Source organism: Erythrolamprus reginae, unplaced genomic scaffold (genome assembly GCF_031021105.1).
Source record: "Erythrolamprus reginae isolate rEryReg1 unplaced genomic scaffold, rEryReg1.hap1 H_1, whole genome shotgun sequence".
In the NCBI taxonomy this organism is placed as follows: Eukaryota; Metazoa; Chordata; class Lepidosauria; order Squamata; family Dipsadidae; genus Erythrolamprus; species Erythrolamprus reginae.
Window position 1 is genome coordinate 2,176,810 of NW_027248462.1, and position 21,400 is coordinate 2,198,209.

A 21,400-nucleotide genomic window follows, 5' to 3' on the forward strand; every position below is an offset into this window, starting at 1 on the left:
AAAGGACCAAATGGTAAGGAATATAATAATGAAGCTATTAAAGCCAATCTCTTTAATACACTATTTGGCTCGGTCTTTGTAAATAGCAAACAGATTTTACAGAAGATAATGTTGGAAAGGCTTTACACAACCTAAAAACATCCCTATCTATTGGACCTGATGGACTATGTGCATACTTCTTTAAAAAGCTTTCATCCATAGCTGAACCTCTAAATATAATTTTTGAAAAATTAATTCTTCAGGACTAGCTTCTTACCTAACTTATGGTCACTAGCTACAGTCATCCCTGCCTTCAGAAAGGGAGATCCAAGTAATGTTGAAAATTAGAGATCTCTTTATGTTGCATCATCTGCAAAGTCATGGAATCAATCATAAGCCAATCCATTACCTTCCAACTAGAAACCAACAACCTACTCTATAACAAACATTTCGGTTTTAGAAAAAAATATCCTGTAACCTGCAACTCCTACACTGCAAAAACATATGTACTACACATCCCGATCAGGGTAAAACAATAGAAACAATTTACATAGACTTCTGTAAAGCCTTTGACTCAGTGGTACATGACAAACTATGGCATTCAGATCTCCTTCATGATTGGATAACTGAGTTCTTGTCAAACAGACAACAATTGGTTAAAATAGGGAGTGCCCTATCAAATTCTGCACCTGTCAACAGTGGTGTCCCTCAAGGCAGTGTTCTAGGATCAACACTATTCATACTTTACATAAACCACCTCTGTGATCATATTACAAGAAACTGTATACTCTTTGCTGATTATGTTAAATTATTTAATACCACTGACAATACTGCTATCCTACAGAAATAATTTGGCCATGTGTCAGAATGATCAAACAACTGGCAACTTCAAATTTCAAACAATAAATGCTCTATCTTACACATCGCCAAAAAGAATCAGAACACAAAATACAAACTTGAAGGACACAACCTTATTTGCCAAGGACATTGGAGTACTCATATCTAATGACCTAAGTGCCAGAGCTCACCATAACAACATTGCCAAACAGGCACTAAGAGTTATTAATCTAATGCACAGACATTTCTACCCACTTTCTTGGGGAGGGGGAGTGCATCTTATAGTCTGAAAAATATGGCAATTTGATCATGTCAATAAAGTGATGAATCACGTCCACATCATGAACATATAACACCTTGCCAGAAATATATGTGAGATGTATGTTTTGATGACCTCCAAGGGTGGAGCCAAATATTATTTTAGAATTGTCCATAGAATCGCCAAATGGAGTGATATGTTAATTCTCTAAGTACCCTGAATCCTTTCCAGACTATTGCAGGAGGATTTCAGACATGACAGATGTTTTTGTCATGGTGTTAGATCAGAGAATAAAAGCAGCTCAGTAGGAGGAAGAGGAGGAGATCTGAAAAGGCTGATGAAAAGAAATGGAGCAATGGTTCTCCCCAAAGTAGACTTTTCCCATATAGATATTATGTGCATCATCCAGCTACTTTAGTATTTAAGAACTTCCTGACCTGAAAATTTTCCTTTTTCTGTGTGCCTTATACTGTACTTTAATTTGACTCCAAAAAGAAGGGTGAGGGATTTTTGGAGTGATGCTTTTTATTAGAAATAATGTGTTTCTAAAAACTTTTTAAAAAAAATTTACAAAACAGCATGAATACAATAAAGTTTCAAGGGAAATATAACACAAGTCTTGGCAATGCTATAGAGTATTCACCAATTCTAGCTAACTATCAAACAGCTATAATTATATTGTTTTCCTATTTCCATCTTGTTTTTATCAAAAATAGTATTGCAAGTACAATCAGGTAATCCTTGTGATTATATCTTTGTGTCTGTATGTGTGGCTTGCGTGCACATATTGTATGTATATAAAGTCAGGAGTAAAATTTACACATTTTAGCCAGATTGTTACAGGCATATACTCTTTGTCATTTAGTCATTATTTCTCCATTTTCATATATATCTAGTTGTTGTTATCACAGATGTACTGTAGATGCATTGGTGCTTTAGTTTAGAGGGTCAGTTTATATTTAACATGTTGATAGTAGCAGCATTGCTCTTTCTGTTACTGCCTCATATGACAGGACAGAGACATGTAAAGTGCCGAATTGTAGATCACCACCACATTTTTCACAAGTACCTTCAGCCAGGGGATCTACTTTTTGGTGGCCTTGTTTCTCACACTTTCTTTGTCTCGAGACCAAATCCTTTTGTTCAACCACCATCTCCCAGAAACTTTGAAAAACATCTGTAAGGAATTGCGCTTGACTTCTGTATGCTTCTATGAAGATTATATATAGCAGACCAAATTTATGAGTGCAATTGTTTACAATAAAAAGTAATCAAGTAGATTATTTTGAGAAATAAAGGACAGATTGGAAATCTATTTTGCTCCTCTACTTCTCCAAGGAAATATTAATTATATACTAGTATTTTAAGCAATTTTAATGAAACCATAAAGCTATCAACTTAACTACGATGTCCATATTTAGCTAAATAAGTACATTAAAAATAATGATTAAATATTAAACTCTCAACTAGCAAATATATTTTCATTCATTTAGACTAATATTTTCTTAATTCAAGATTTTCTTGGTTAAAAATTGCAATTACAATGTTTAAGTTTCTAATAGGAAATGCATTATTATTCATTTATACTGTTTCTTTTAATTCTTGCTTGAAATTACAACTCTTCTTCATGGCATTCTGAATTTGTTCCCCTGATGAATCAGAACTATATAATGATTTAAAATCTATCAGAAAATTTATGTATATAAATATATATAAAGACATAAAATATAGCTCTAAATCAACTCCAGAAATTTCACATTGTATTTAATATAAGAGCCTCGGTGGTGCAGTGGTTAGAGTTCAATATTGCAAGCTACTTCTACTGATCACCTGCTGCCAGCAGATCAAATCTCAATAGGCTCAAGGTTGACTCAGTCTTCCATCCTTTCAAGGTCGGTAAAATGAGGACACAGATTGTTGGGGGCAATATGCTTACTCTCTGTAAACCAGTTAGTGGGGGCTGTAAAGCACTGTGAAGCGATATATAAATCTAAATGCTATAAATGTTATAATTTTGTTTATCACAAAATAAAAGGTTGTACCTGCCTTTCTCTAAGCTATAAATTATCTTTTGGGGTGACTGGTCAAGTTTTTGTACCAATTATCCCTTTTAAACTATGACATATTTTTTTAATGAATTAGTCTGATACATGTTGAAAATCCCACTCTAGGATTATGACTCAGAACTATCAGCATATCTTGGCCTTGGCCTTTGCAATAAGGGAAATCAATAAAGATCCCCAGATCTTATTCAACTTCACTCTTGGATTTCATGTCTATGATACACTTATGAATACCAGGTGGGCCTTTCGTTCTGCAATGCAACTTATTTCTCCAAAAGAGCAATTTCTTCCCAATTACCATTGTGATAGTAAAGACAATCTTCTTGCTATCATTGAAGGACTTGATATTGAATCTTCCTATCAAATACCAAATATTTTTAGCATCTATAAGATTCCTCAGGTAAGTTATATGGATTATAAGTATTTAGTAGTAATAAGTGTCAAATACCTTCATACTATCTATCTATCTATCTATTTATTTATTCTTTGTCCAATATACAATACATATGAAAGAGAATAGACATTAAGTAATATATATAATGATAGAAAGTAAGAAAGAAGAGAATTAGGAGGAAAGGAGAGAAAATGTATGATATATGAGATAAGGAAAGAAGATTGGACAGGGGGACGATAGGCACATCAATGCACTTATGTACGCCCCTTACTGGCCTCTTAGGAACCCGGAGAGGTCAATCGTGGAGAGTCTTAGGGACAAATGTTGGGGGCTGGGGGCTGACACCACTGAGTCTGGCAATGAGTTCCACGCTTCGACAACTCGATTGTTAAAGTCATATTTTTTACAGTCAAGTTTGGAGCGGTTGATGTTAAGTTTGAATCTGTTGCGTGCTCTTGTGTTGTTGCTGTTGAGGTTGAAGTAGTCATTGACCGGAAGGACGTTGCAGCATATGATCTTGTGGGCAATACTTAAATTGTGTTTTAGGCGTTGCAGTTCTAAGCTTTCAAGATCCAGGATAGTTAGTCTATTTTTGTAAGGTATTCTGTTTCGAGTGGAGAAGGGCTCTTCTGGTGAAATACCTTTGGACGTTTTTGAGAGTGTTAATGCCTGAGATGTTGTGTGGGTTCCAGACAGATGAGCTGTATTCGAGAATGGGTCTGGCATAAGTTATCTGTGAAGGATGAATTCTTGTCATGTTTCGTTCAGGAAAGGATGCCACAGCAGACCCATTAAGTCAAACAGAGGTGGAAGGGACCTTAGAGGTCTTCTAGTCTAACCCCCTGCTCAAACAGGGTACCACATATCATCATTTCAGATAAGAAACTTTCCAGTCTCTTATTAAAAACTTCCAGTGATAAAGCACTCACAACTTCTGATGGCAAGGGGTTCCAATAGTGAAGGAAATTCCTCCTTAATTCTAGGTTGCTTCTCTTCTTGAGTAGTTTCCATCTGTAGTTTCTTGCTTTCTGGTGCTTTGGAAAATAAATTCACCTCCTCCTTTTTGTGGCAACCTCTCAGATACTGGATAATGCTATCATGACCCCTCAAACTTTCTCCCCCCCCCTAAAATATCAAATAATATATTTGCACTTTTTCCAAAGTCTCAACATCTTTTTTATAAGGTGGTGACCAAAACTGGTTGCAGTATTCCAGGTGTGGCATTACTAAGTCTTTATAGATCAGTATTAGTTCTTCACATGATGTTGACTCTATGCCTATGTTTATACAACCAATGATATTATTAGCTTTTGGCTCCTACTACATACTGCTAATTCATGTTTAAGTGATTGTCCATTAGGACTCCAAGATTACTGTTTTTAAGCCAGGTTGCAAGTATTTTGTTTGTTTGTTTGTTTGTCAAACATGTATAAGGTAACAGTTGTTTGTATAAACAATAAAAGAGAACAATAGGACAGGGATGGTAGGTACAGTGATGCGTTTATGCACACCCCTTACAGACCTCAAGAGGTCAACTGTAGACAGTTTAAGGTTAATGTTTTGGGGGGTTGGGGAAGAAACCATAGGATCAGGTAGTGAGTTCCGGGCATTGATCCCTCCATTGCTGAAATCATATTTTCTGCAGTTGTGTTTGGAGCAGTTTACATTAAGTTTGAAACTATTACATGCTCGCGTATTGCTGGGGTTGAAGTTGAAGTAATCATTAACAGAGGGACATTTTGGTATATGCTTTTATGAACTACATTTAGATCAGATCGGAGGCGATGCAGTTGCAAATTGTCTAATCCCAGTATTTCAAGTTTGGTGGAATAAGGTATTCTGTTGTGCATTGCATTGCATTGCATTGTCTATCTATCTATCTATCTATCTATCTATCTATCTATCTATCCATCCATCCATCCATCCATCCATCCATCCATCCATCCATCCATCCATCTATCTATCTATCTATATTTGGGGCGGCTTACAACATGTAAAAACAGTAGGTTACAATAAGATTAAATCCAATTAAATTAAAATTTCATAACTAACTGAAATTTTAAATTAATTTCATAACTAACTGAGAGGGGGCAGGGTCTCATGACCTCTCTCCTGGGAAATGTCCCCAAGTCCCATTGCGTGGGGGTTCTGGTCCTTTTGGACCAGACCAGATCTCTCCTGCAGGGAGAGTGATGCTTGGGACACTGCCAGAGGCTTGGCATGGCCCACCATGCTCCGCCGGGTGAACTGGCTTGTCTCGCCCCGGCTGCGGGGAAGTCGGACAGGCAGCCATTGCTGGGAGGATAACTGAATGATTCCATCTGGAAAGAGAATTGAAAGACTTACTTGCAGAGAGGGGGCAGATTTTTTCTGTCTATGATGGTAAGTGGAGACAGTCTGAATGGGATTTTAGACCTTTGTTTCTCGCTTGGTTGCTGGATGGGGTTAAAATGGCCTGAGATTGAAGAAGGCAGCTAATTGTGCAATGTGGCATTTCAGCGAAAGATTTTAAAATAGCGAAATTGCCCATCATTTGGATTATTTTCAACTACCTAATTGGATCTCTTTGAAATTCGCCTTTTGGAATTTGAAATTTTTAACTTTTGTTTTGGAATCCTTATCTTTCCTTTCCTTTCCTCTATAAACAAAAATTTCATAACTAACTAAAATCCCTCATTACATTAAAATCAATCACACCCATTGATACAGCAATCTTACAATCATTTGTTGGCCAGGAACTAAGATCTAATCATCCAAGCCTGGCAACATAAAACATAAGACTTTTATGAAAGGAGAGGAAGGTTGGAGGTGGTATGAATCTCCGGGGGGAGCTGATTCCAGAGCCCCCCCCCCAGGCTCTTCCCCTAGGTCCCACCAAACAACATTGTCTAATTGATGGGACCCGGAAAAGGCCGACTCTGTTGGACCTAATCAGTCATTGGGATTCATGTCTGATATGCAGTCTGATATGCGGGCTAACTTTGGTTTGTCTTGCCTAAATGTAAAAACTTGGTTTTATCCACATTAAATTTCATTTAATTGATAGGACCAATTGTTCAATTCTATCAAGATCTTTTCAGATCCTGAGGTTGTCTTCTGGGGTATTGGCTATTCCTGCGAGTTTAGTGTCATTCGCAAATTTGATGAGTGCCTCTTCTATTCCCTCATTTAAATCATTTAAGAAGATATCAAAGAGTATCGAGCTTAAGACAATGCTATCCCATTGCTTACTTCCCCCCAGGTAAATGTAGTATCATTTTTGAATATGGTTTGTCAGCCAGTTACAAATCCACCTGGCGGTGATGTTGTCTATCCCACATTTTTCTAGCTTGCCAAGAAGTATGTTATGGTCTACTTTGTCAAATGAGCCTTGCTGAAGTTTAAATATACTATGTCCACAACATTTCGCTGATCTACTAATTTTGTCATTTTGTCAATTAAAAATAAGAATGATTTAGCATGATCTGTTTTTAACAAACTCATGCTGACTTTTAGTTAGAACTTTATTTATTCCTAGATGTTTGCAGATTTGTTTTTTTATTCTTTTTTCCATATCTTCCCAGATATTGGTTTTAGGCTTATTGGTCTGTAGTTTCCTGGGTTTTGTTTTGTTTTTTCTTCCTTTTCAAAGATGAGAACCACATTAGCTTTTTTCCCTTCTCTGGTAATTCCCTGTTCCAGGGGTGGTGCAGCAGGTAGAGTGCTGTACTGTAGGCCATTGAAGCTGACTGTAGATCTGCAGGTCAGCGGTTCAAATCTCATCACTGGCTCAAGGTTGACTCAGTCTTCCATCCTTCCGAGGTGGGTAAAAATGAGGACCCGGATTGTGGGGGCAATAGGCTGGCTCTGTTAAGAAGTGCTATTGTTAACATGTTGTAAGCCACCATGAGCCTAAGGAGAAGGGTGGCATAAAAATCAATCAAACAAACAAACAAACAAACAAACAAATAAATAAATATTTTTTTATTTTTATTTAAAGTATGTTTTTTACAGTTAGGGCTTTTTTAGGCTGAGCTACATACAGTATATATATATGCATATATAAGGCAGAGGCCCGGGGTTTAAATCCCACTAAAAGGGTGTGGTTACCTGATTAAGGCAAATAAGCCCGAAATAGATCTATAGTGTGGTATAACATTTTAATATATATATGTCACATGTTTTTGCTGAATTTTTAAAATTAAGGGAGATTGATGCAAAGATCATAAAGATTGATGCAAACAATGATTTAAACAGTTCTGCTTTCTCCCTGCTTCCTTTTACTTCATTACGATCTTTTCTTTTAAGTGGACCTACAGTTTCCTTAACTTTTTTTCTTGTTATTTATAGGTTGAAAGAAACTTTTTAATTATAGTTGACTTCAATTGCTTTGTTCAATCTGACCCTTTGCTTTCTTGATTTCATCTGTGTAGATTTGGACTATATGCTGACACTGCCTTAGTTATATGTTTCTATTTACATTTATTGTACTTATCTTTTTGGTTTTTCAGTTTATCAGAGAGATAGCATGTTGGTTTCTTCTTGCATTCTTGATTTTCTTTTTCAGTGGTATTGTGCAAGACTGGACTTTTTCAGAGTTTCCTATGCATATTGAGCGGTTTTGGATACAGAGAGAGGCGGCATACAAATCCAATAAATAGATAGATAGATAGATAGATAGGTAGGTAGGTAGGTAGGTAGGTAGATAGATAGATAGATAGATAGATAGATAGATAGATAGATAGATAGATAGATAGTTAGATAGATAAATTTTTGACATGGATTTTTTCTTATACACTCTCTGGGCATGTTAAATTAGCTCTTCTAAAGTTTAAGACACTGGCAGGATTATGTTCTATTGCTTGTGATTGCATTATATTGAATTTTAATATGTTGTGGTCATTTTTGCCCAAAGTTCTGGTGACTTCAACTATCTCATCTTTTCTATTAATATGAATTAGGTATAGTATAACTTTCCCTCTAGTTCCCCCCTATACTTTTTGACTGACAAAGTTGTTAGTTAGGAATCTAATTGATCTTCCACTTGCTGCAGGGTCAGTCTCCCAGTTGATATCAGGTTAATTGTTTTCATATTAAATATATTTCCAGAAATATCCATTATGAAATTCTTTAATATTTTGAAAGGTGTGGTATAACATTTTAATAGATTAATAGAGTTGGAAAGGACCTTGCAGGTCATCTAATCCAACCCCCTGACAAGCAAGAGACTCTACATTTGCCTCTACCTAGGATCGAACTCACAACTTTATGATTGTGAGGCAAGAACTCCACCTCTGTGTCACAACAATTGAGTCATTACCAAACATAAATTATCTTCCCTTTATAAAATATATTTCTATACATGTGTATGTATGAAAAATTGTGAATGAGTTATAAGAATAGAATTTGTTTTCTTTAAATGATGTTTTTACTGAGTAATGTTAAATGATAGATTTCACAAAAAAGTAGAAATGTTTTCTTTTCCATAAGTACATTAAACTATAAATTATAGTAAATAATTTATTTTAGTGTATTGATGAAGTTTAGGTTCTAAAAATGATAAGGTCTCTTGTTTAAATATAGAAAGAATATAGAAAGGGATACATTGCAATATTTATAGAATAGAGAATAGGGAATAGGGAATAGGGAATAGGGAAAAGAGAATAGAGAATAGAGAATAGAGAATAGAGAATAGAGAATAGAGAATATGACACATTGCTATATTTTATGTAATGAGATAAACAGAGATTATCCATTGCTAAAATGTCCTGCTTTAGTCTATTCTCAGCTTTCTAGGTGAGATTGGGTTAGTCATTTCCTTTCTACATAATTTACTACAGTGTTCTCTTTGTGGAACACATGAGAGATAATAATATAGATATTTTCATTGAATTCCCTTGAAAATATATACACCAGAGGTATAAATTTATACACCAGAGGTATAAAACTTAATTTCATTGAGGGCTGCATTAGGCTTGTGTTTGACTTGGGGGGCCAGATTGTGCATGTCCAGCTCGATGTCACTCAATCAGAGTTACCTGTGGTAGCCCATGAGCTCTGCCAGCAAAAAACAGGCTCTCAAGCTCTGTTTTCAGCTGTGATGAGTTCCTGCAAGTCTCTGCCAATGAAAACAGAGTTTCCATTTTTGCTGATAGAGGCACCACAGACCAGTCCTTTGCTGTTTCCAGGGTGGCCCCCACAGGTCAACTCTAACCACCCTGCAGGCCAGGTCCAGCCCCTAGGCCTTGAGCCTCAAACACATACACACACACACACACACACACACACACACACACACACACACACCTTGTTCCATTATATTTTATTATTTGTTAATTCTTCAAATATCATCTCTTTAGTTCTCCTATGGCTCTGCTCCAGTGATGATGGATCACATCCAATTCCCTTACTTCTACCAAATGGTCCCAAATGAAGTATATCAGTACAGAGAGATTCTTGAATTATTTCTTTATTTCAGGTGGACTTGGGTTGGATTTTTCATTGCAACTGGAATTAATTTTGAATGGGTACTTCAAGTTATGATTCCAGAATTTGCTACTCATGGGATTTGTTTTGCTTTTATAGATACAGTCCATAACGTAGGCATGACATTTGAATATGGTGATATTACAAAATGGGCATTTAAACTATGGAATAAATTCAAGACAAGCACAGCCAATATATTTCTCCTCTTTGGTAATCTTCAAACTCCATTGTTTTTGGACTGGTTGCTAGTCCAAGGAAGAGGCAGTGAGGGAACAAACACAACAAAAGGTAAAGTGTGGATTTTGACTGCTCAGCTAGAACTTAAGTCCTATAGTAATAAACAGGGTCAGAAATCTGCTAAACTTATCTACTCTGGAGCTTTATCATTGGTTGTCCACTCTAATGGGCTGCCAGGATTTCTGCAATTTATTCTGGAGAGAAAGCCTTCCAATGCAAAAGAAGATTTTTTAATAAGAGACTTTTGGTCTTCTGCTTTTGGTTGTACCTTCCCGAACTGGATTTTGAACCATACAAACAATGATCTCTGCACTGGGCTAGAGAGCATGAGGGACATTTCTGAAAACCTTTTGGAAAAGACCATTACTGGGCACAGCTATAGTATCTATAATGCTGCCTTTACTGTGGCTCATGCTTTCCATGCCATGTACTCATCCAGATTCAAGCACAACAGAATGGTGAAGAGGGAGAGATGGACATCTTTGACTCAACAGTCATGGAAGGTAATGTAAATCAAAAAAGTCTGCTAATGCATCATTTTCATTGGTGGGCCACTACTACAATAACAATGTCCCCGGAGAGGGGTGGCATATCAATTAAACAAACAAACAAACAAACAAACAAACAAACAAACAAACAAACAAAAAAGCACTGGAAGAAGATGTTGGATAACCATTTGTTTGAAGTACTGTAGGAAGTTGGACTAGAAGACCTTAAAGGTCCCTTCCAACTCTGTTGTTGTTATTGCTATTGTGGGTCAATTTGTTATAATAATCCATTTATCAGTATAATCATGCCTATAATACTGTGCATATAATATTTTCATCCATTTTATTGTAATTATCAGTAGAAAAGACACTTGAAATATTTTGCTAAGTTGAAACACTTTTGTAGAGATCTTGCTACATCTTTTGATATAACACTGTTGAGAGTCCTATGTAACTGGTGTTCAAGAAACACTTTAATGTCACAAACACATTCATGTTATTTATGTACCTTTGACTCATAACAACTGGATCTTGCATTTTTCTTGGCTATATGCTTGATATGATACATCACTGCTTCTTTCCCCCCTAAGGCTAAGGCAGAACCAGAACTTATGCTCTAATTTCCAGCCTGTTATTTTAATGATTACACCAGACTGGTTCTCACAAAAATTATTTAGATTTCATTTGGAAGAATTTTTGAATGAAAGCTAATTTCATGAAGTTCTCCATCACAATGTTCACATAAACTCTGAAGTTCTAATTTACATCTATTTACTTATATGTTGTTTGTTGTTGTTGTTGCTATTGCTGTTTGTTGTTGTTTCGACTTAAATTATTATTGCCATGGTGGACAGGACAAATGTTCATTATTGCTCATTAACATGATTTTGTAAAAATATAGTTACCTTAGAAATTACAGAACTCAGTACTGTGAGAGGCATTTCCAGTTGTCTCTTATTTTTCCTTAACATGAATTAAATATATGTTATTGTGTATATGTTTGATAAATAGTTTAGAATTAAATTAAATTGTGATAAAATGTAGTAGACACGATTTCCAACCTGGAGTGGGTGCATTTAAGAGGAATAAGAAGCAGGTCAGTGCAGATATTTTGTATGATGGGAAAAGTGTGAAAAGGCAGGTAGTGTGAAAAGGCAGGCAGCAGAGAGAGACGCAGGCAGCAGAGAGGCAGAGCTGCTCCTTTTGAAGTGGAAAAGACATCCCCAAAGTACCTAAAACAATGAAAAAATACTAAAACAACTACTGAAAAGGTGCCCATGGACTCCTACCTTCTAGCAGAAAGCCTCCACAGAGCTCAGCTGGAAGAGAGCTAAAGGACTTCTAGTGGAAAGCATCTACAGGGCTCAGCTAAGAGGAAAGCCTTCAGATCCTTCAGCTATCCTAACCAAAGGGTAAGCAGGGACAATTGAGATGTTAGTGCAGGACGGGTAGAGACCATTTGGATACAGCTTTGCCATCAACCTCAAGAGGACTGATCAAAACTGCTTAAAATTTCAAAGTGCTGGCTGTGAAGGAAGGGGGGGAAGTCATTGTTCTTACCTGTTTCAACTATTTGCCTCTCTCTTAAAGTTACAAACTGCTTAAGTGAAGTTGTTAAGACATGACAACCAGGTCATAAAGAGGCCCACAGAGCAGGAATCCCAGGCAGGGTATTGTTTAAAAGCCAAGATTTTTCCTTCACTAAGTGTAAACTATGCTGGGATTCCCACAGTAATCCCCAAAGCCAGCAAGCCCATTCTCAGCTGAACCCAGAAATAAGGAAATAGCCTTAATTAACCTGGATTCAACTGGTAACTAAAAGACTTTTCCTGAAGCACTAAAGCCTCCCCCCCCCCCACATCCAGGAGGCAGCCGTTGTTACAGAACAACACAAAGCATCCCAACACCCTATCTTCAGATCTGCAAAGCCTTTCCCAAACCACACCTCTCCCTTCTGATTGCATCAAAGAAGAAGTCTTACTTCTCAAGCATCCTCAAGCATCTGGAAAACATCACACTTCCTACTCCATTCCATTGCCTCTCCCTTCATACACTGAATCTCAAAGCAGACATGCCAGTCAAAAAGAATATACAACAACAAGCAAAAATTGATAATCACAACTATCAATGCAATGACATTATCAATTATCATGATGGTTTCATAAAATGCCAAACCTGCAATCAGTCTGCACACTACAATTGCCTTAATATTTCTAAACATATTGCCACCTTTCTAATCCAAATCCACCCGACAAAATACCACTCACCACTTCACCACTCCAACCTCAATCTCAACCTCAACCACTTCCAATACTCCAAAACCTCACTAAATCTACCATTAATATCTCTACCCTAGTCAAGGATGCCATTGAACGTGAACAAAAAGGCCAGAATGCTATACTCATTGATCTTGAAGAAAACCATGAATCAGATGTAACAAAAATAAGAAATATCATACACCTCCATCACTCACATGCACAAACAATCGCCCAAGAAGACATTTTGAAAGTTACCAGAATTGGATCTGACCACAAGTATAATGATGGCTCAGTAGCCCCCCACTTCTGCAAAGTGGTATGCACAAATGAACAAATAAAACAGCAATTCATCAAGACCATTAACCACATTGCCAGAAATAACAAGTCTTTCAACAAACTCAGATCCAGACAAGATCTTTCTCTCCTCCAATGTATTCGCTCTCACGAACTATGGGCAGAACACAAGAGACGCTATGAACTTGGTGAAACAAACCTTTACATAGATTACCGCACGGAATGCATGAAAACCAAAACCCATAATACTCCCTACATCTTCCGGTCTAACTTCTTCCAAACTACCATCTCACAACATCAAACTGACACCTGCCAGAACACCATCCCACAACAACAAATGGACATCCCTACCACCTCAAACAAAGAACAGGAAAGTGTGCCCCTTACTTCCTCTAACCACCCCAAAACCAATGCCCAACACAAGACCAATCTCAAACTATTAAATAGTTTAATATTTAAACTATTAAATGCTAGAAGTTTAGTCAACAAGATGTCTGAATTCCTCCTTCTAATTGACATCTCCAACTTTGATATAACTTTTATATGCGAAACATGTCTAAATGCTTCCTACCCAGATTCCATTATCACATCAAAAAACCACCATATTTTTCGCTCAGACTGTGAATCCCACAGAAGAGGCAGAGTAGCTATATTCTACAAAAAATTGCTGAACCTAAAAATCCTCAAAGTTGCACAGGATTTATCGGTACCTGAAACTGTTGTCTGTGATTTATCCCTAAATACCACAATTTGCTTCTTACTCTGCTACACAGCCCCGGCCTGCGACATCAAACATGCTAACAAACATTACTAACATGGGCAACCAACTGCCCATAATGATCTTCCTCGGAGACCTTAACCTACCACACATTAATGAATGCAGCACGGAACCCGTCCATTCTACTATATATAATACAGTCACCTATCTGGCCTTTGATTCAGTGATCCACGACAAACTACTCCTAAAACTCAAATACTATGGCATCTCAGAATCCCTCCATAGCTGGATTACAGCATTCCTTTCAAACAGACAAGTGGTCAAAATAGGAAGCACCATATCCACCCCCATCCCAGTTAAAAGCGGTGTTCCCCAAGGTAGTGTACTGGGACCAATGCTCTTCATTCTCTACATCAATGACCTTTGCAATTACATTACAAGCAACTGTGTCCTCTTCGTCGACGATGTAAAACTCTTCAACATCACCAATAACATAACTACTCTCCAAAAAGACCTGAACTCTGTTTCTAAGTGGTCTAACACATGGCAACTCCAAATCTCAACTAGCAAATGCTCTGTCCTACGCATTTGGGAGAAGAATCTGAACTCCAAATGCGAACTGAATAATCAAATTATAACAGATAATCCCCACTTGGTTAAAGACCTCGGTATACTAATAACAAAAGATTTAAGTGCCAAAGCCCTCTGCAACAACATTGCCAAGAAGGCTTCAAGAGTTGTAAACCTAATCCTACATAGCTTCTGCTCTGGCAATCTCACACTACTTACCAGAGGTTACAAAACTTTTGCCAGACCCATCCTCGAATACAGCTCATCTGTTTGAAACCCATATTGCATCTCAGACATTAACACCCTTGAAAATGTCCAAAGATACTTCAGACAAAGAGCCCTTCACTCCTCCACTCAAAATAGAATACCCTACGAGACTAGACTTTCAATCCTGGACCTAGAAAGCTTAGAACTAAGATGCCTTAAACATGATCTAAGTATTGCCCACAAGATCATATGCTGCAATGTCCTGCCTGTCGGCAACTACTTCAGCTTCAACCACAACAACACAAGAGCACACAACAGATTTAAACTTAATATTAAGCGTTCCAAACTTGATTGTAAAAAATATGACTTCAGTAACAAAAGTTACTGAAAGCATGGAACTCATTACTGGACTCCATAGTGTCATCCCCAAACCCCCAACACTTTACCCTTAGATTATCTATGGTTGACCTATCCAGATTTCTAAGAGGTCAGTAAGGCGCGAGTACAAGTGCACTAGAGTGCCTTCCGTCCCCTGTCCTATTGCTCTCCTATATCTCCTATACCTTTCTTCTATTCCTATATCTCTTCTTCTATTCTTTCATTGATATGTTCTATTACTATATCTTCTTTTCTATTCTTTCTTAGATATATTTTACTATGAGTATCTCCTCTAAAACCTTCATCATGTATTTTACTGTGTGTGTGTGTGTGTGTGTGTGTGTGTGTGTGTATATATATATATATATATATATATATATATATATATATATATATATATATATATATATATACCCACTGAAACTCTCATTGTGTATTGGATAAGATAGATAGATAGATAGATAGATAGATAGATAGATAGATAAATAAAAACCCTCCCTAACAGTTCTCAAGACTATAGTAGAGTACCCCATTTGGCAAAATTCGGGCTATAAGTGTGCTACACTTAAGAACTGCTCTTACAAGAAATTATCAGATCACTTTCCTAGTTTGGAGATCTGACACAATTGTTCACATCTTTGTTCAGTTTTATGTGTTGGGACATTTTCTTAAGCATTTATTTTCCTTTTATTCTCAGCTGCTCTATTTTCTGAAGCAAGTGTCTTTTAATAATACCATAGGGGAAAAGGTTACCTTTGACCAGAATGGTGTACTTCTAACAACATTTGATGTTATAAACTGGGTTTTGTTTCCAAATGAGTCTTTAATTGGAATAAAAGTTGGAATAATCAACTCACAAGTAACAAAAGACCACAAGTTGATGATGAACAAAAATCCCATTGTTTGGCATGGTTGGTTTAATGAGGTAGGACATAATTGTTTTAAAATATGATTCAGGATATATTTCTTGCTCAGAAGGGAGAAGCCTAGAGGTCAACCTCTGACCCCCCACTAACACTGACTGCGATCAACTGGAGAGGTAGGAGGAGAGCCACTGGAGAACAGTGCCTCCCACTCCCAACCACCGTTCCCTGTAGGCTGCGTGCCCGCGCACCCCAAAATACCCCCCTGCGTGCCCTTTTCCATGGGCGCGCAGTCCCCATCCCCCTGCCAGCCCGTGGGGGGGCGGGGGCGGGGAGGCACCGGCAGCAGAAGGGAAGAGAGCCGCGGCCACCCCTGCCTCCACACGGTGCCTCCGGCCCCCCTTGGCCTTTCCGCGCTGCCCACTGCCTGCCCGATCTGCCCCCTCTGCTCCTCTGCCACCTCCTGCCTTTCAGCGCAGCTCCTCCCGCACCTGGAATGCACGCCCTGCCCGTCTCACCTTTGCCGAGAGCACTTTCGTCCCTGGCTCTCAGCAAGGGGGGCAGCCATTCTCTCAGCGGAGGCCGGCGAAGGTGATATTCAATGTCGGGGGCGTGCGGGCGGTTGCGCGTGCTCCCTATCTCCCTGCTAGCCCACTTGGAATATTCAAAATAAGAAAAACCTTTGCCGGCAAAGGCTTTTCTTATTTTGAATATTCCGAGTGGGCTAGCAGGGGGATAGGGAGCGCACGCAACCACCCGTGCGCCCCCGACATTGAATATCACCTTCGCCGGCCTCCGCTGAGAGAACACCTGCCCCGTCTCTCCTGCAACCCCCTTGCTGAGAGCCCGGGACGAAAGTGCTCTCGGCAAAGGTGAGACAGGCAGGGCGTGCGCGCGTCACCGCTGAGAAGAACGGAGAGAGAACAAGAGTGAGTGAGAGCAACAGACAGCAAGATAGAGAGAAAGTGAGAAAGAGAGAGAGAGAGAAAGGGGGAGAGAAAGAGATAGCAAGAGAGAGAGAACAAGAGAGAGAGAGAGTGTGAGAAAGAAAACAAGAGAGAAAGAGTGAGAGAGAAAGCAAGAGAGAGAGAAAAAAACAAGAGAGAGAAAATGAGAAGAAGAGAGAGAAAGAGAGAGAGATGAGAGAGGAAGGAAGAGAGTGAGAGAGAGGAAGAAAGCAAGAAAGAGAGAGACAGAGAAAACAAGAGAGAGAGAAGAGTGGAAGGGAGAGAGAGAGAGAAATAATAGAAAAAAGGGGAGAAAAGAGAAATGAGAAAATGATTGAGGCAGAGAATGACAGGAAAGAGAGAGAGAAACAGAGAGAGAAGTGACTCTTGATTTAAAGCATATGGTAGAAGCACTTAAATAATAACAGAGAAAAAAAACCCAGCCCTCACCTGTTTTTATTAATAGTTATGTTTTTGGTTTTACTGGTTGATTTAGTTTTAATAGTAATGGATTTTGGGTTTTTTTAATTATTAATTTCTTTTAATAAAAAAGAAGGGATTTTTTTTCTTATTTATTTATTTATTTATTTATTTATTATTCTATGCCGCCCAGTCCCAAAGGGACTGTTGCTCAGACACTATACTTTTCTGCCCACACCGAAAAAAATTAGAGGGTACATTGCTCCCAATCCCTCCAGTCGGCACAGAAGGATACTATGGTCAATAGTATGAAAAGCCGTTGAGAGGTCAAGAAGCAACAGGGCAGAGGATAACAACAGCAACATGACCAAAGCAGCTTCCGTGCTGTAGCCAGGCTTGAATCCTGACTGCTGAGGGCCTAGATAATTGACCTCTTCCAAGGACTGCTGGAGCTGGAGTGCCACCATATTCTTAACAACCTTCCCCATAAACGGAAGGTTAGAGACTGGACGATAGTGCACCCCTTCCTCAAGAAGCCTTCCTTGGACCCAGCCATACTTCCCTTTATGGGGGAGGTTGTCGAGAAGGTGGTGGCACTCCAGCTCCAGTGGAGCTGGAAGAAGCCAATTATCTAGGTCCTCAACAGTCGGGTTTCAGGCCCGGTTACAGCACAGAAACTGCTTTGGTCATGTTGATGGATGATCTCTAGCGGGCCAGGGACAGAGGTTTATCCTCTGTCCTGGTGCTCCTTGACCTCTCAGCAGCTTTCAATACCATTGACCATGGTATCCTTCTGCGCCGGCTGGAGGGTTTGGGAGTGGGAGGCACTGTTCTTCAGTGGTTCTCCTACCTCTCCAGTCGGTTGCAGTTGGTGTTAGTGGGGGGTAAATATTCTATAAATATTCTTGTGCATATTTTTATTAATTTCTGATTTCTACTTACATGGTGAACTAGGTGCAACCTCTCTCAGCATGTAGTAACAAGTGCAAACCTGGTTACAGCAAGCAAAAGAAAGAAGGGGAACCATTTTGCTGCTATGATTGCATTCCCTGTCCAGAAGGCAAGATTTCTGAGTGGGAAGGTAAGAGATACCGTGCTTTCTCAAAATACATGAGCTACCACAAAGATCACACTTGATTTATATTATTTTTTGCTCTAATTTATTATTCTACAGTTTAAATATTAGACCTTTTTCTTATGGGCTTAAACAAAATTCTACCCATTTACGTGTTTCATTATGTTTAATTTACTGTTTTAATTGTGTTAGTTCCTCCACCCCAAAAAAGCAGGTTGCATCATTTGAAATCTTTCATGTTGGTTTTAGGTTTCAGTCATTTTCTTAGCATAAGAAAAATAGATAAGCCACAGAGGGATAAATATTGTAGAAAGAAAATGTTGTAGAGACAAACAAATTTAATTGTTCTCTAATAACATATACTACTACATAATAAAAAGGTAGGTAGGCAGGCAATGACGCAAATAGTTAAGTTAGTTAGCATCCTAAATGTTCTGCCTGACAGGCCTGATGAACAGCAAGGCGAGACCAAATCACACAGAGAGACTGGAGGTTTCCAAAACAGAAAATATATTGCTTTACAAATTGGCAGAGAGCCCCAACTTTGGCAGAGGAATGTCTGTTTATGACCAAAAGGTCGGGGTCATCTGCCAAGCCAATAAAGGATATCTCAAATCCCCAAGGTTTGTAAAGAATGCCTCTAAACTGGGCTGCAGCAAAGGTACTCACTCTAATGTTCAAGAGTTACTGTCTTTCAAAGCACAATTGCCCAAAAGCTGGGTTTTTCCAAGGATGCAAGATGTTGATTTAGAGACTAAACTCTGGATCTGTTTCTTTGTCTCTGTTAAACCACGAACCATAACTCCTGCAATGAGCTCTCCCATAAAACCTCCCCTTTTAAGCCTGCTGCAGAATTCCCTAATTACTCCCAGCTGTGATTAGGATCTTCTTCTGAGTCTGTGCAACTGCTCCTGTTATCCCATAATCCTGCACACTAGCACATTGAGGATGGGGTCACTAATCACCCCCTCCTGATCTGACCCAGACAAGGCTCTAACTGGAAGGTCCAGAGGCACTGCAGGGGCCTCCACCTTTATCTCTCCAGCATCTTCAGCTTCCATCTCTCCTTCCCCCTCACTGTCTGAAGTCTCCAACAGCAATCTATATATTTTTAAAATATTTGTGCCTGTTTGAAGTATTGTAATCTATACAGATGTTAGGGAGAAAGTTGTAACAATGAAGGAGGGCAGATGGAAATAATACAAGGGAAATCTTGGTGTCATCTCACTGGAAATCTGGGTATTCACTGGAGAAAAAAATATCTGACTGGAGGAAAAAAGCTATTAACAGGATATAAAGATGCTGCAATTTGAAGAGATTTGATCTAGATTTTGGTAGATAGAAGTTCTGAATATTACCAATATTTGCTTCATGGAAAAGAAGTATCATAAAGTAATGCTTTCTATCAATTAATGTGGAGGTTATTCCCTCCTGCAGCACTTTCCATGGGGGTAATAAATGAAGAAAAGGGTAAATTAGTAGAACCTGTATTGGACTGAATGAATTTTAGACGGATGCACATAAGGAAAGTAACTTCTATCAGCAATGAACCATCTCCCAGGAGAAAAGTGTCTATAAAGAATGCTGTTCTTCCTCATTAACACTATCTCAGCATAGTACATAAGTGAATCTAAGACTAAGCTTCTGTTTTACAGATATGCCTGACTGTGTTGAGTGCAAACAAGATCTTTACCCAAACAATCATCAGAATGCCTGCATTCCTAAAATTGTAACCTTTTTATCCTACAATGAGCCTATGGGAATGGGTTTAACCACTGGGGCTCTTTTCCTTTCACTAATAACTATTGCTTTGTTAAAAACATTTAGAATGCATCACAATACTCCAATTGTCAAAGCTAATAATCGGGATCTCACTTATATTCTTCTTGTCTCTCTTCTTCTCTGCTTCCTCTGTACTTTGCTTTTTATTGGACAGCCTCACAAGGAGATGTGTTTCCTCCAACAATCAGTTTTTGGCATTGTCTTTTCAGTGGCTGTCTCTTCAGTATTGGCTAAAACTGTCACTGTGGTTCTGGCATTCATGGCCACACAACCAGGGACAATGAGCACTAAGGGGATGGGGAAAGGATTGGCCAGTTCCATTGTGATTTCTTGTACTTTTATTCAAGTAGGCATTTGTACTTCGTGGCTATCAACCAGTCCGCCGTTCCTGGATGCTGATATGCACTCAGGCATAGGTGAAATTACTCTGCAGTGTAATGAGGCATCACCTGTCATGTTTTACAGTATGATTGGGTACATGGGTTATTGCCATTTATTGCCAGCTTTATTGTGGCTTTCTTTGCCAGAAATTTACCTGACAGTTTCAACGAAGCCAAATCTATTACATTCAGCATGTTAGTGTTTTGCAGTGTGTGGTTGTCATTTGTCCCAACTTACCTGAGCACTAAAGGAAAATACATGGTTGCTGTAGAGATTTTCTCTATTTTAGCTTCCAGTTCTGGATTGCTGAGTTTTATATTTTTCCCCAAATGGTTCATTATTGTTGTGAGGCCTGAACTGAACAACCGGAATCAGGTGAAGTGGAGAAAGCAATGAAGAAGAAGAAAAATCTACAACATCTCTTACATGTAGAAGATAATATGGCAATTCTTTTTAAAAAGTATCTACTGATGAACTATTTGAAACTATCTTGGCTGATGTGATTTGTATGTTTACTTTTGGTATGGTAGCATTTATTAAAAATTATACACATCATCATCATCATCATCATAATAATAATAATAATAATAATAATAATAATAATAATAATTTATTAGATTTGTATGCCGCCCCTCTCCGAAGACTCGGGGCGGCTTACAACAACATAAACAGTGTACAAATCCAATTTTTTAAAAATTTAATTTAAAACCCTTATAGTAAAGTAATCACACAATCAAATCAAATCATACACCAACCTTGACAATTGGTGTGTGTATTAATTTCCC

At 38.4% G+C, this 21,400-nt stretch overlaps 1 pseudogene; it reads left to right on the top strand.

Annotated features, from left to right (window-relative positions):
- Nucleotides 1–3,250: 3,250 nt before the first annotated feature.
- On the top strand, nucleotides 3,251–21,011 carry LOC139155291 (vomeronasal type-2 receptor 26-like; annotated as a pseudogene).
- Nucleotides 21,012–21,400: the final 389 nt, after the last annotated feature.